The following is a 14,567-nucleotide window of genomic DNA, read 5'->3' as shown; positions in this document are numbered from 1 at the left end:
TGATATTGGAGTTCAAATTTCATAGGTGGAATAGATGTAGAGAATGTCAGGATACTGGTTTAGGAAATGAGCTACTGAAATGAGGAAGAAGGCATTGAGCTCTCCTTCACAATACCTCAACTGTTTCTAATTTAAATTCACAAATGAACATTCCAACACCACCAGGCAATCATCTCTTTTCATTATTTTTAGATGATGACCTTGCTTCATACATCAAAGAAAAAATAAATGCAAATGATAACATCCATTTTGTTATCACCAAACCCGATAACCTACTTATAACTTAATCTACCTACTCTACTTTCCTTGCTGTTACAAGAAATGTCCTTGCTTCTCTATAAGGCCAACCTCTCCTCTAGGATTCTGGGTTCCATCCTCTCTCCTTTTGCAAGCTCTGTGCTTCTACAGGTGTTACTGAATCGGGTTCCTTTTGCCCACCACGCAAAATGGCAATCACCAAGATGACAACTTTGCAGCAGAGAAAGGGATTGTTCACAAGGTAGCAAGTGAGAAGATGGGAGAACAAATCTCAAATCTGCCTCCTCGAAAATAGGAGTTAGGGATATTTATGGGATACAAGGGGCAGGGTGGTCTGAAGCGTGGGGATAGATGGTTGAAGGTAAGGAAATGGGAGGTAACTGATGATCTGAGCAAGCACAGTCAAACTTCATGGCTCTTCATAGGAGGCATGTTCACAAAATAGGGGTGTTAGCATGATCCGAGGGGGGCGTTTTCAGCCCTCTGACGTCCAAAGGGTCACCTATTAGTCATCTGCACAGAGCCAGTTGATGAGTCAGTGGTCTTAATCAGCCTGAACTGGACAAGGAGTTGACTCTCAGCTCCTGAAAAACTTAAGCACCCATTACCATGGTGACCGAGCATCAGAGACGTATCTATGGGTTAGGTTTTAGTAATGCGTTATCTAACTGCTTTTGCTAACAGACAACTAACTGAGTATAGTTAAAGCAGGTTGGCCCCTGGTTTCACAGGTATTATGTTTTCCTCTCGCGTTGGTGTCTATTTACTGGATCATTCCGATTTATATACACACACATGCCTTAATATCAATCATTATTTTTAAAAAAAGATCCTCCTTTGATCTCGTCTTCCTCCAGCTACCACCACATTTCTCCATTCCCCCTCACAAGAAACCTCCCTAAAAGAGTTGCATTCCTCACCGCGTCCACTCTTCACCTCTTATTTTCTCCTACACTCACACCAACTGGGCTTTCATTCCTACTACTCCCCTAAACCTCCAATCCAGATCACCAATGACCTGTCTCTCTCCAAAGCCAATGGTCAGTTCTCTGCTCTGTTTCGCTTGCCCACTCAGCAGGATTTTACATGATTGACCATTCCCTCCTTCTTGAAAGACCTTCTTCTCCAGGCTCTGCGACACTGGTTGTACATTTATCCTGCTGGTAAATCTTCCGGTCCTCCATCTTATCTGGTGTTCCTCCTACCTCCCTGACTCCTTCTTCTTAGTCTATTTTGTGACCTTCCTTTTTGTGACCTAGTCTTCCAAATGGTCTTTACCAGTCTGAAGGTCTCCCTATGTGTGCTCTGAAGATGTCCGAATCTATGGACTGTCCAAAAACCAGGAAACAGAAAATATTCATTTATCATACGTTTTTTCTAGCTTAATGAATGGACTCATGGCTTTGAATTATAAAGGGCCCTTGTCTGCAAAGGTAAAAGAACACAGAGTTGCATTTGAAAATGTAACTAACATTTTAAAAATGTATTTTCTATATTTCTAGTTCGTATCTTTCTGCCTTGAGCTCCGAATTTGTATGTTCGACTGCCACTTGGATGTCCAGTTGTCATCCCAAAGTTAACTTGGTCAAGATAGAACTACTTATTTCCCCACTCCCACTTTCTACATCTTTCCTATCTCAGGAAATGGTGCATCATCCACTTACTTGTTTGGCAAGACAACTATGCACCATCTTTGATTCCTCTCTTTCGTATTCCACATTGGTCTCATTTCCAAAATGTGTACAACCCTATTCCAAACCACCATGTTTCCTGGACTCTTGAAGCAGCCTCCTAACTGGTGTTCCTGCCACCGTTTTTCTCCCTCAGCACCCTTCTATTCCATCCTCCACATTTCAGCCAGTGACATTCTAAAACGTGAATCATAGCGAGTCAACCTCCCGCTTAAAACCCTCCATTAGCTTACACTGTACTTAGAATAAAACCCATTTGGTTTCCTGCCTTTGCATTCCCTTCTGTCTGAGAAAACACCTGACTAGATATCTATATGGCTGCCTCCTGAATGTCCCTGACACATTCGCTTTACGTTGTTTTCTTCATCACAGTGATCAGCACTCACATGAAATTACCTTTTTGTTTCTGTATTTATTGTTCAACTTCCTACCTCTTCCCCACACCCACACACCAGAAGGTGAGCTCCTAGAGAGCAGGAACTTTGTCCTGCTCACTGGCTTATCCCAGAGCCTGGTACAGGGCCAGACACATGGCAGGCATGCAACAAAGGTTTGTTCAGCTGGCTCTGCCCCAGGCCCTTCCTCACGCAGACAGACAAGAGAACTCACCAAAACATGCATAACACTATTTCTCCTCCTTGAATGCCTTTATCTTGCTTCTCAGCCTAGAAAAGTCCTCATTTTACTAGACTCAACTCAAATCCTAACATCAGAAGATTCTGAATTCAGACAATAGTATTCTTATGGAATCACCTTTGCTGAGCTGCATTTCTGCAATGTCCTTGGCTCTTATCAATGAATGTCATAAAAAATTGCCATATAAAATCTTCTATTACATTTGCTATAAGAGCATTGTAGGGGACATTGTTTCTACTCTAGTTCTCTGTGACACTTATGAAGCTCCTGTTTGAAAATTTTATTTTGTGTCACAGTTCTAAGAAAGGTTTATTTTCTCCCTTGATGAACTGGTTTGCATTCTACTTTATGACAATAAACATTATGCAGTTGAGCTTGATTCCCTTTTCTCTTTGACTTCCAGAGAGCTCAAAGGAAAATGAGATGTTAAAGTATGGTGTAACTGAACTCTTCTTTTGGACTAAATTTATTTTTCCTCTGGCTTGATTTTCTTATGATATTTACATTTCCGCTGGTCCTGATCCTCTCCCTCTGTTTTATCATTACTTTAATGCAGGCAGTTTTTGGTGTAAACTGGTTCAATCCTTCCTGGAAGGAGGCAGGGGTGGTCTTGTCTCAGTGATGCCATTTCCCGTGTCTCCAAGCTGAGTGACTCTCTCTGTCCTTTATGCTCCCATAACACTTTGTTCACGACTCCACTACAGCTCTCTTCAAATTATCATACACTGTAGTGGTTGAGGAAGTGCTTAAGGCTCAATTTCTGGGTCCACCCAACTGTGCGATTTTGGAAAGCCCCCTCTCTGTGGCTCAGCTATGAAATGAGGACACTTTGTGATGCCTACTTCACAGGTTGTTGTGAGGATTAAAGGAATAGATGTGAAATGCTTAGAACGGTGCCTGGACTATATGAGGTGCTCAGTGAAGTTACTGATCATTATTCCTGCTATTATATTGTAGTTACTTATGTGTTTGACGTCCCTGACTTGTCCCGAGCTCCTTTAGGGCGGGGACTTTGTCTGTTTATTCCGAGTGCAGAGGACAGTGCCTGGGATCAACCAGGTGCTCAATGAATATTCATGGAAATGACTTAGACTGAAATTAGAGTCTTTTTCAGGATTGTAGAGTGTTAGGAAGGGAATTTAGAGAGGCATGGTGGGAATGGACTTTGAAAGGCTTTAAAAGCCAAGTCACATTACGTTTAATGTTATAGAAAACAAGATCTACTGATGTTTGAAAAACAGTAGGGAAAAGCAGCTCATTAAGGAAGATGAATCTAATAATGGGGTGCGGGTTTGATTATATAAGGGGTGGGATGGGGTCACGAGGCTAGTGAGCTGTATCCCACAAGTACCCTTTTGCTGTTTCTGAGGTTCACTTTTCTGTTGTGCTAAACTCATTGGGCCACGTGCACCCACTCTCCCCACATGACTCCACCTGCCCGCTGGGTGGCCATTTCTTCATCTCCTCACCCTTTCTCCAGCGGCCCCCAGGATCCGGGCAGAGGAGTCGTCCTGTGTCCTTTACCTGCACCTCCAAATCCTCCCACTGTGTCAGCCAGCTAAGGGGAGACAGGAAGACTCAGGTGGGCCCTGATGGGAGGCTGGTGACCCGGGGAAGCTGAAGGTGAGCATTCCACGTGATTGGTTTGGGAAGTGTGTTTGGCTTTCTCTGGTTGGTCCTGAGCTGGAAGTATGGGGGGTGGCAGGGCCAATATTAGGAGAGCTTACATTTGTTGATCAAATCTTGATCTTGGTCTGGTCTGGTTGCTACAGAGACTGGGGGTGAGAGTTCTGTTTTCTATATGGTGTGCCTACCATCCCTTTGTACATTGTCTCCCACCAGTCACCCACTTCTGCTTCCTCTGACCACAGACACCTTTCCAAGCACAGGCTATCATTGGGAGTTCTGGGGAGCACCTGACCTTCCAAGGGGCTGGAAGTGAGCGCTTTTCCTGAGAGGAAAAGCTTAAGGTGGTGGACATCTGGTACACGTGGCCTGTGCCCAGGGCAGTGTGTTGTAGGCCTCCAGCCCTGTAATGCAGATGGGTAGCTGAGCTCTTTGATTTTAAAACTGTAAAATCAGCTCCCTCCTGCCCCACCTTAGTTCTATTGCAGTGCAGACAGCCAGTGATTACAGAATCCACATATTGTCTATGTATTCATCATATTCTCAGAAATAGTAACTGAAGAACTCCGTCTACACCACATGTAGGTTGGGGTCTATGCTGCGCAAATGGCCAAGGTAGAGTGTGGTGGACATTCTGTGGCTGCAAATTTGGTTTTATAGTTTCTGTCTTCACATAGCCTCCCAATTCATTTTGTTATGGCCTTTTTCTGGGCCTGAATTTTCGCCACAATGTAGGGAAATATGCAAGGCCCTAATACCCAGAGCTTTGAGCATCCTGCAATGTCTTCTATCAATGAAGAGTGATGTTTTGTCTCCATCTTTGCTCTTTCCCTGTGTCTAGTTAGCCGCAATTGAACGGGTGCCTGCTGACTCACTGGATGCTATTCAGTTTGCTCTGTCAGCTGTTTATTAATCTGTAACTTCCTGTTAAGATGCAGGGTGTGCTATCTGAAGAAACCTTACACAGCATGAGTTTTATTTGGGGACTGGATGTACCAATATATAAAGAGGATCTGTGAGAGTTACTTAGTCCTGCAAGCTGTTTTTTGGGGCGCTCACAGTGTGCCAGGCCCTGCTCAGTGCACTGGGGGAGCAGGAATGAACGCGATAGTCTCCACTTCCAATTCTTTGCCATCTACTCCAGGGTCACTAGCGCCATAGAGTGTGGTAAGTGCAGCCATAGATGTGCAAGGCATAGCAGGATGCAAAGGGGAGCTGGAAAATTCTAGAGGAACAGAGGAGCGAGAGGCTTCCACAGAAGAGGCTCTGGAAGGGAACCTAGGACAGATTTTCAATGGGTGGATAACGTGACAAGATGTCACATTTTGGTGACAATGTGAGGGGACAGGAAAGAGCTTGAAGGTGGGAGAATTATTTGAAGGTTATTTTAGACGCTGTTGCAATTATTTAGGCAAGAGAAATAAGGGTCTAGTTGAAGACAGAGAGAACGGATGCAGAGGAGATCTGAGAGGATGTTTACAAGATGATGGGGCAGTGGGAGGTGAGGAAAAAAGAGGTGAGTGAAGATTTTTGTTTTGGGTTGTTTGGTAAATGACGTTGCCATTAGATAGAATGGAAAAGAAAGAGAAGCAGGTGTGTTGAGTGAGGGCTGTGGAGACAAGGGGTTCACTTTTGGACCTGTTGAAATTCAAGTGCCATGTGGGAACACCATTCATTCATTGGAAATCTAAATCTGTAGCTTGAGAAAGAGGTCTGGGCTGGAAATACAGATGTGAGGGACATCTAACAATTTGGAAGCATGATTCTATTAAAAACGGATTGTGTTTGGGGCTGGTCTGGTGGGGCGCAGTTAAGTTCACAGGCTTCACTTTGACAGGCTGGGGTTTGCGAGTTGGGATCCGGGTGCAGACCTAGGTACTGCTCATCAAGCCATGCTATGGCAGGCGTCCCACATATAAAATAGAGGAAGATGGGCAAGGATGTTAGCCCAGGGCCAGTCTTCCTCAGCAAAAAAAAAAAAGAAAAAAAAGAGAATTAACAGCAGATGTTAGCTCAGAGCTAATCTTCCTCAAAAAAAAAAAAAAAAGAAAGAAAGAAAAAACCCAGATTGTGTTTTCTGTTTATGGAGCTTGACAAATGAATAGTGCTTCAAAAGTATATAGTGTTTAACTTAAAATATAGTTTTCAGGTAAAACGTAATTAGATTCCAGATCATGGCTTTCTTTTTTAGTGGTGTTGGCTTTTATGTTGGGGGTTGGGCATATGAGGAGAGGAAGAGTCCAGTACAAGCTGAATACAATCTACAAATTGAACGTCAGGCTGTTAACCATTGACATTAAAAGCGTTACTTGCCTTTTTAGGATTAGAGATTTAAAAAACACACAAACTATGCAAAACCGTGCCGTTGCATTTAATCTTGGAACTCTGTAAAATGAAGGTTCTTTCCCAATGGTGCTTCACTCGTCCCCAGGAAGTCAGTGAAAATGTGAAAGTCCTGTCATCTTTTACCGTTCAAAGTGGAATTTTCAAGAGTATCGTTTTGTAAAATTGTCCTTTGTATCCAGGAGTCTAACCTAACCCAAACCTTAACTCTAATCCTGAACGTAGCCTTAACCCTGACTGCAGCCCAGCCCTGACCCGAGGGTACCAACTCCAGTGTAAATTGATGCCTACGCCTACGCCTAAATCTGCGCCTCATCTAAGCTGAACGCTAACCCTCCCACTAACCCCAAACTTGGCTGTGACCCTAACTCTAACCCTAATTCTAGCCCTAACCCTATTTCTTGTCACTAACCCTAACTTTAACCCTAGAACTGGCTTTTTTAGAGGTCAACCTATTAGGGGAAAATGTTCCTTAGGTCTCCAGTAACTAGATAATCAAAACTGAGACATGAATTCCAGATTACACGAGTAATCTAGAAGCAGATCATCGGCAGACCATGTTTAACAACACATCGTGATTAGGTAGCCTGACCTTTCTGGAAAGATACCCAAAGGTCTGGGTATCATTCCTGGATGTGTACAGGACATCCTTGCTTCTGCTCTCTCATTTCAGGAACTGTCCCTAATAAGGGGTGCTGTGAAAATTCAGTGAATATCTCTGAGAGGCAAGATCCAAACTGAGGGTACATTTTCCTCAACTTCACCAAGGTGTCTGCTAACCTTGATCCAGCCTCTAGACTCCTCACAGTGCAGGATTCTCTTACTTCAGAAGACAACAGAGGGCCAGGGCTCTTCCATTTATATCTAAATCCCAATGTGACCAAATCTAGACCTTACCAGCCAGAAGTCACCCGGATTAGACAAGCAGTCCTTAAGACGGTGCAGTATGAGGCACTGGGAGTTACAGAAGTAGATTTTGTATTGCATTTAGAGACTTTACAGCCAAGCTGAGGAAAGATGATTAACATGAAACAATGAGAGAGTGTGACAGGACAGAAGGTAATTCAGCGCTGCGTTGTGCGGCACAGACCTGCATACTGAACTGGTCCAAAGGGTGGGCAAAATTTTCTCATTTGTGTAGCACTTGACAGCTTACCAAAACTTGGTAACACACCTTCAATCTTTCTAGGATCCTGAGAGGCTGATATAGGGCAGGTGTTAGTAGAATCATTCATATTTGCTTGTGCAGAAAGATGCTCAGAGAAGATAATTACTTCCCCCAACTTCCCTAACACAAGCAGCAAAGCAGAGTTTTGAACTCAAGCCAGCCAACTGCAGATCCAATGGGAAGCTCACTCTGCTTCGCAGAGTAAATGAGACTTGAACTGGGCCTCAGAGGACTGAGTAAAATCTGAACAGATGTGGGGAAGCGAGAGTGCTCTGAACGGGGCAAATACCACAAGGAGAAGGCATGAAGCCAGGAAGCGGATAGTGAGCAGACAGAGAGCAGTGGATGAGGTAAGACTGGACGGGAACATGGGGCTTTGAGAGCCAGGCAAAGGCGTTTCTATGTCATGTAGGTTTCACTAAGAAGTCAACGATGTTTTTGAACTGGACAGTGGCATAAAGAAAGATCCGTCTCACAGTGGTGGGCAGGGAGGGCTAGAACAGGAAGTCCCAGAAGCAGGAGGGCCATCAGAGTGGCTTTGGGCTGTGGCTACAAGGAAGGGCCCAGAATAGAGTGGCAAGGGTTGGTATAAAACAGAAATAAATGGGTAAAAAAGAAAGGCAATTCAAAGGGATGGACTTAGTATTTGATTGAGCAGGAGAGGTGGAGAAAATGAAAAAATCAAAGAATTCCAAGTTTGAAATAACTGGTGTGCGGCCTCAGGCAAGTCCTGGAATCTCTGTGGGCCTCTCATCAGAAGAAAACGTGATGGCGGAACGTGGCGGCAACCCTCACCTCACGGGGCGTGAAACCGGGTGTGCATGCAGAGTGATCGGAGGCATCAGTTGATTTAATGAAGGGAGCAATTTTAAAATGTCTAGAAAGATATGCTCAAGAACATTATTTAAGATAATGAAAAATTTGGAAATATCTAAATGCTCTACAATAGAGAAAGAAGTAAGTAAATTATTAGTATTATGTAGAAATTAAAATCACAGTTGAAGAAATGGAGACATAAATATTCAAAATATAAAAGTGGGGAGAGAACGAGACTCAATACTATCTGAATATTATTAAAAATAAAGATATGAAGAGAAAAAAGGATTAGAAGAAAGCATTAAGAGTGGTTATCACTGGCTGATGGTAATGTGGCTGAATTGTATTATCACTCTTGTACTTTGTACTTTTCTAGAATTTCCAAATTTTGTACACTGAGCTTTTATTACTTTTATGATGAGAAAAAAATATTTAGGAAAAAAGAAAAAGAAATGAGATCAATTACTACTGTTTAAAATCTTTAGATGTATTGTGCCCCTTATAACTGTTTCGAAATAAAACAGCGTCTAATAGGCAGAGAGGTAGCATTCTTCTCTCTGACTTAGAAGGTATCAGTGGAGTGGAATAGATTCCCAGACACAGCAGAGAGGAGGTGACCTTCATGGGAAAAAGGGAATAGAGCTGAAGAAGATCAAAGGCTGCAAAAAACAGAGCAGAGACACATGCCCTAACTGAAAGGAAGTCTGAGCTCTCCTCTGCAAGGCAGTCTGACCTTTGGAAGCTGTTTACAGCCCAGAGAAGTACAAAGCCACTCCGGAAGTAGATAAGAACGCAGTTGTGTCAAGGTTGCAAACAATGCTTCATTATCCGAAGTATTTCATTAGGTTTGCTAACCTCAAGGAGACCTTTGCCAGGCTCTCTTGTGGTTTTCTGCTAGGACTGCAAAATGCTTTCAATGAGTGTGCATTCAGGCATAAATGAAAATTGACCATCCAGTGACGTTGTGTGTTGAGAATTTTTTATGAGTATATATATATAACTAAATAAAATATTTCTAGGAAATAAGACCACAAGTGTGCCCTTGAGGAAAATAATAACTGAAAACCAATAGAGTAATTATCTTCAAATCTTGATATTGATCTTGATCCATGATAAGTTCCGGCTTTCTGGTTAGTAAACGGATAATATCACAGGGCTCCTTATTTGAGGCAATATGGAGTGGTAAAATGGTCTTTGACTTGAAGTTTTCTGCTAAATGTGTTATTTCCCATTACCTTGTACCATCACTTAAATCGAAAACGATGGGAATTATCTTTAACAGATAGATAAGTTTCTGACAAATGGAGCCTTCCTTTTGGTTTATCTTGGAATTTATTTTACGTTTACCAGTGTGTTGCTGTTTTCCACCAAATATATGCTACTCAAAGTTCGGAGAACTCTCTTCAAATGTTTTTTCTCCTCCCTACAATTTACGCTGTCCTTGCCCATGCCATCACTGTCATTCTGGATGTCACTCTGCCGTATCACAGGTGAAGCACGCTGGGGTCTGCCTGGTAGAGGTTCAGAGTTCTCTAAATATACAAGTCCCCAACCCCCAATAAACACCCAATCTGCAAAGGGTCAGGGAGCATCCTCTCTGTCTGGCTTTCTTTAGAGTCGGCTTGTTATTAGACTTTGGGTAGATTTACATGTGCTAATTTTCTTGGCTGTGCTTACTTTTGTAAAAATGGCATAAGAAAAATAAAGTAACCTTGCAAATAATGGAAGAATCTGAATTTCTCGACACCTCTCGCCATCCCCCAGTATTTGTGATTCTTGCTTATATTTTACATGCCAAGTGGCTCAAACTGCTCCACATAGAGATGGAAGATTTGCCCAGTTGTAAGGTATTTTTCAATGTAGGTTGTCAAAGTAAACACTGTAAGACTGTCTGCTTATGATAGGACATAAAGGATGCCAGAAACATTAGGAAAACAAAAATGAACACGTCGATACTAGTTTTTTAGAAGTTGGACCTCATTAGAGTATGTCTGTATCTTCAAAACGTCTAGGAGGAGGAAAGCGAACACTGCTGGGAAGAAAGGTCAGAGGATAGTAACAGAATGGGAACTTTTGGACCTTGTTTATATAAATGAAATAATTAGGCCTAAGATGGCTTTTCTATTGTAGCCCTCTCACCCCGTATTTGTACGTGAATGACTGTCAAACCACAGGTTAGCACACCATGTGTAATCAGTATGCTATCTGGCGCTCCGTGAGAGGCCACTGTTTCTCTAACTTGCGCTGACCGAAGCACTTCCTGTACTGCTCTGGCTTAACTGCCAGGGCCCGAGGGTCCGGTTACACTCAGCTCGTTTTAGAATCACTGTCCCTTTCTCTCTTGGCTGGCAGAAGTGTCCCTTGCTGAACTTATATCATTCTAGTACTGAAAAAACCTCCTCTTTTGACAAATACATACAAGCAGAGAGCTGACGGGGTTACCTACATCTGTTTGAAGAAACTTTTAAATCTTTCTGCAATTTCTGATTCCTAACGTGCTTGAGACATGTACCTTTTACACCTTCTCCTTGACAAGTAAGCCAAGATGATGTGGTTTTTGTCATGACCTGCAGTGTAGAAGATAAGGAGAATGAGGAAGAAACGAATTTGAAGATCTTACAGAGGGAAGGGACTGGGAATTTCCCTCTGTTGTGGAGTCTACTGGAATAAACAGTCATTAACACCAGGCCGCTTCACTGAGTGCATTTTCTATTTTAAGTTTCAGACACAACCTCAAAGCAAAGAGGAACCTCTCCAGGGACCTGAGGCAAGCCCGGTAAGTCACTGCTTAGGACTGAGACTTTCATGTGAAGAAAAACACCAGCAAGAGTAAATTTTAGGAAGAAATGTCTGGGTCCTTAAAACATTCTATCCTTTCTGTAGCCACGACTGTGTGAAAATAAGAACCTCATGAGGGGGGAGGGGCTTCGGGGGATCTCGCGGCTTTGGAGGAAAGAGAGACAGAAAAATATGCTTTGTTTTACTGTCTAAATCCACTCTAGCACAAAAGCAAATTGCCAGTGGCCTGGGTATTTGAGGATGTAGGCAGGTTGACCATCTGCGAATTACGCTATCCTTTCAGTATGTTCTGAAATCCTGACTGGTTGGGCATGTAGAGTTTTCATGAACATACACTGAGGAATGATTTTACTGGAAACTCAAGTCCATCCTGATTTAAGGAGATCTAGTTCCATTTTTAAAAAAACCTTTGCTTTTTGCCTTTTATTTAACAATATCGTTAGTATTAAAGAGACAAAACGATAGCCAAAGCATTGAGTTGATGACAAATACGTTATAAAGAGCAACTGTAAATAGTAACAATATTAGAAAATATTGTCATATATTTCCAAAGCTGGACATTTAAACTTCAAAAAACAGAAGTAGAAAAGATAACTTTTTACTTTCTACTTAGCTATAAAAATTGACTTTGGTTTTGTGCTCAGACCCACTAAGTTGGCCTCTATCTGGCTCTTTGCCCTTATCAAGCAAGTGGGGAAATACCTAAATGTGAAATCATTGCAGTTTATTAAATGTCAAAGAGAAACTTGTCAGCCAGAGATATCAGATAACCCATTGCTTTGCAGTGCAGTTGCTAACCACAGGAAACGTCAGTGTTCCCTTTAGAGGCAAACGATGGTTACACAAAATGCGTAGTTTATAAATAATTAGGGAAAAAAGGTTTGAAAGCATGACACTCGTGTTATGCTCTGTGATTCTAAGAAGAATAAATATTACAATTCGCGTCGCTAATAACAATTGTTAAGTATCAGTGCGTTAGAAACTGTGAATGTAGACTAAATTGCCGCGAATTCGATATTCTCAGTTAGACAAACGGGCAGGAGAGCAGCACAGGAGTGAGATTTCAAGGACAAGTGTGGGGGCGGGGCACTGTCTAGGGCGCATGGGACAATCTTTTGTGGATCTGAACTGATAAGACAGGGTTCTCAGGAAGGATGCTGTCAGTCCTGAGATGCGATTTTCTCCCCTCTGCCTTGGGAATGTCTTCCCTGAGACGAGGGGAGGAATGGAGCTTTCTCAGTCTCCTCTCTGGATGTTCTCTCTTTGTCTTTGAAAGGGAGGAAATGAAATTCCATGGAAGGGATCCTGACCAACTTAGAGAAACCCTAAGGGGATCTATGGCATTCTAGAGGGTCCATCCTTGGGTGAGGCTAGGAAAGCCGATGAGCCCCCTGCAATCTTATGCAGAGCTGCTGGTTAAAGAACCACCCTTTGCATAGGTAGAGTGTTTGAGAAAAGCACCCACACAGGTGGAGGAGAGATAAGTCTTTGAACTGCGGCTGCCTTTGAGGTTGGGCTGCCTTCTGCTGCTCTAGCAATAAAAAACACTCTGTATCTCAGGATATTTATGAAAGAATGGGCCCAATTCAAGACCTCTCCGCTTGCTTTGTATAGGGTGTCTGTGTGTGGAGAGAGAGAGAGAAAAACGCTTCCTGACCTGTAAACAAATACAGGTCAGCCAGTGAAATTTAAGAACACTGTAATTGGGTCAGTCTTGCCCAAACGGTGATGGAGAGGGTGTGGACAATGAGAGAAACTGAGGCTTACTGGGGTGGCTTTGAATTCGATCCAGGAGGGTGGAGATGACGGCTCAAGTGGAGAATCAGAATACTGGAGCATTAAGATCATAGTAAGGAAGAGAGGTGCGTGAGGATCAAGGCGAGGAGAGAAGTTGGGAGAAATAAAGATGTGGTGAGTTGAAAGCAGGATGGGGCAGGTTGAAAGGAAGGAATAGTGATGAACGACTGAACTGGTTCTGGTTGGTCTCTGCCCAGCCCACCACCCATAGAGAGCTAGTCTGACCCACCCAGGAAGGGGAGGTAAGGCACATGAAAGCCCTCGATGGTCCAGCTCCAAGCTCATAGGTTGTGAGGGCTCTCTGAGTGTGGTGGGTTCCCACAGCTGATTCCTTTGCTGGGAGATGAGGGAGATTTCATGAGTTTTTAAAGAATCCCCTCTGGGCATCTCCAACTGAATTCACGGTAGTGAGTGGGTGGACCCAGTGAGGTGGATCTTGACTTGCCTGGCTGGTCATTTTCAACCTCTTTGCTCAGCCCCTTTGACTAAGGTCTGCCTCCAGTTTCATTCTGCTGAGGTGAGGTAGGCTTGACCCTGACAGAAAGCATTGAGGAAACATTCCCATTTGTAAATGACTCTGTCTGGCTCCCATCTGCCCGCTGCCCCACTGACCCAAGGAAAGAAATGTGCGCCTGCGCCCAGCCATTGGTGGAAGGTGCTGTACTCCCAATACAGACCCTTTCTTTTTCTGCTCTGCCACATCAGGCTGATCCAGCAACACCATCTCAGACCACCCTTTATGCTGGTGCCGAACTCTCCGTGTAGCCCTTCTGAAGCTCCTCTCCCACTTGGCCTGTGGTTGGGGTGAAGCACCCTCTCCTCCTCCCCTACAGTGAGGTGAGGGTGGTGGAGGCTAGCATAGCACCACAACTCAATCCAAAGTCTCTTCGCCCTCTTCATCTGCATGTTCAGTCTTCTTACAGCTTGATTTGGGTGATGGGTTAAGCTTTATAAAAGCAGTTTTCAGCTCTTCCATGCCTTGTCTAGATGGTCTTTGAAATTTGGCAGTACCCGGAACCTGTTATTGTTCAGACTTTGGGGAAAAACTGAAACAAAACAAGTCACATCCCAATCTCCTGTTAAAACTAAAAATAAAAACTACTAATGAGAAAGAGGAAGCACCCATTAAATATGATGAAAATGTGCTGAGACTCCAAAAGCTTTCAGAAGAAAGCCACATGAACCATCTAAAAAGCTAGTTAAACATTAATTTTTTTTCTAGTCAAATTACAGCAGTAGTGACACCTTATTGCCTCAGTAATTTGATGCCACTTCACAAGTCAGTTCAGATATTTCTCCTGTATCAAAGTATATAATTCAATATTTTTCTTGCTGCTTACTATTTTAGTCAAGGCAAGAGTTTGGTGCTATTTTTTAATATGATAGAATAAAATTACTGGAAATTACATTCAGTGAATATATTTGGGCCCTTG

The 14,567-nt window shown here is 43.0% G+C and overlaps 1 protein-coding gene across 1 annotated transcript in view; it reads left to right on the top strand.

Moving 5' to 3' along the window:
• Nucleotides 1-11,267: 11,267 nt before the first annotated feature.
• PSD3 (pleckstrin and Sec7 domain containing 3) overlaps nt 11,268-14,567 on the top strand; it is a 643,022-nt gene continuing 639,722 nt past the window's right edge. The window contains exon 1 of the mRNA XM_046648392.1: nt 11,268-11,314. The gene's annotated coding sequence lies outside the window, so the exon portion shown is untranslated. The remainder of the gene's footprint in view (nt 11,315-14,567) is intronic.

Source organism: Equus quagga, chromosome 22 (assembly GCF_021613505.1).
Source record: "Equus quagga isolate Etosha38 chromosome 22, UCLA_HA_Equagga_1.0, whole genome shotgun sequence".
Taxonomy (NCBI): domain Eukaryota; kingdom Metazoa; phylum Chordata; class Mammalia; order Perissodactyla; family Equidae; genus Equus; species Equus quagga.
Note: the sequence above shows the minus strand (reverse complement) of the source record. Positions and strands in the feature narration are given on the sequence as shown.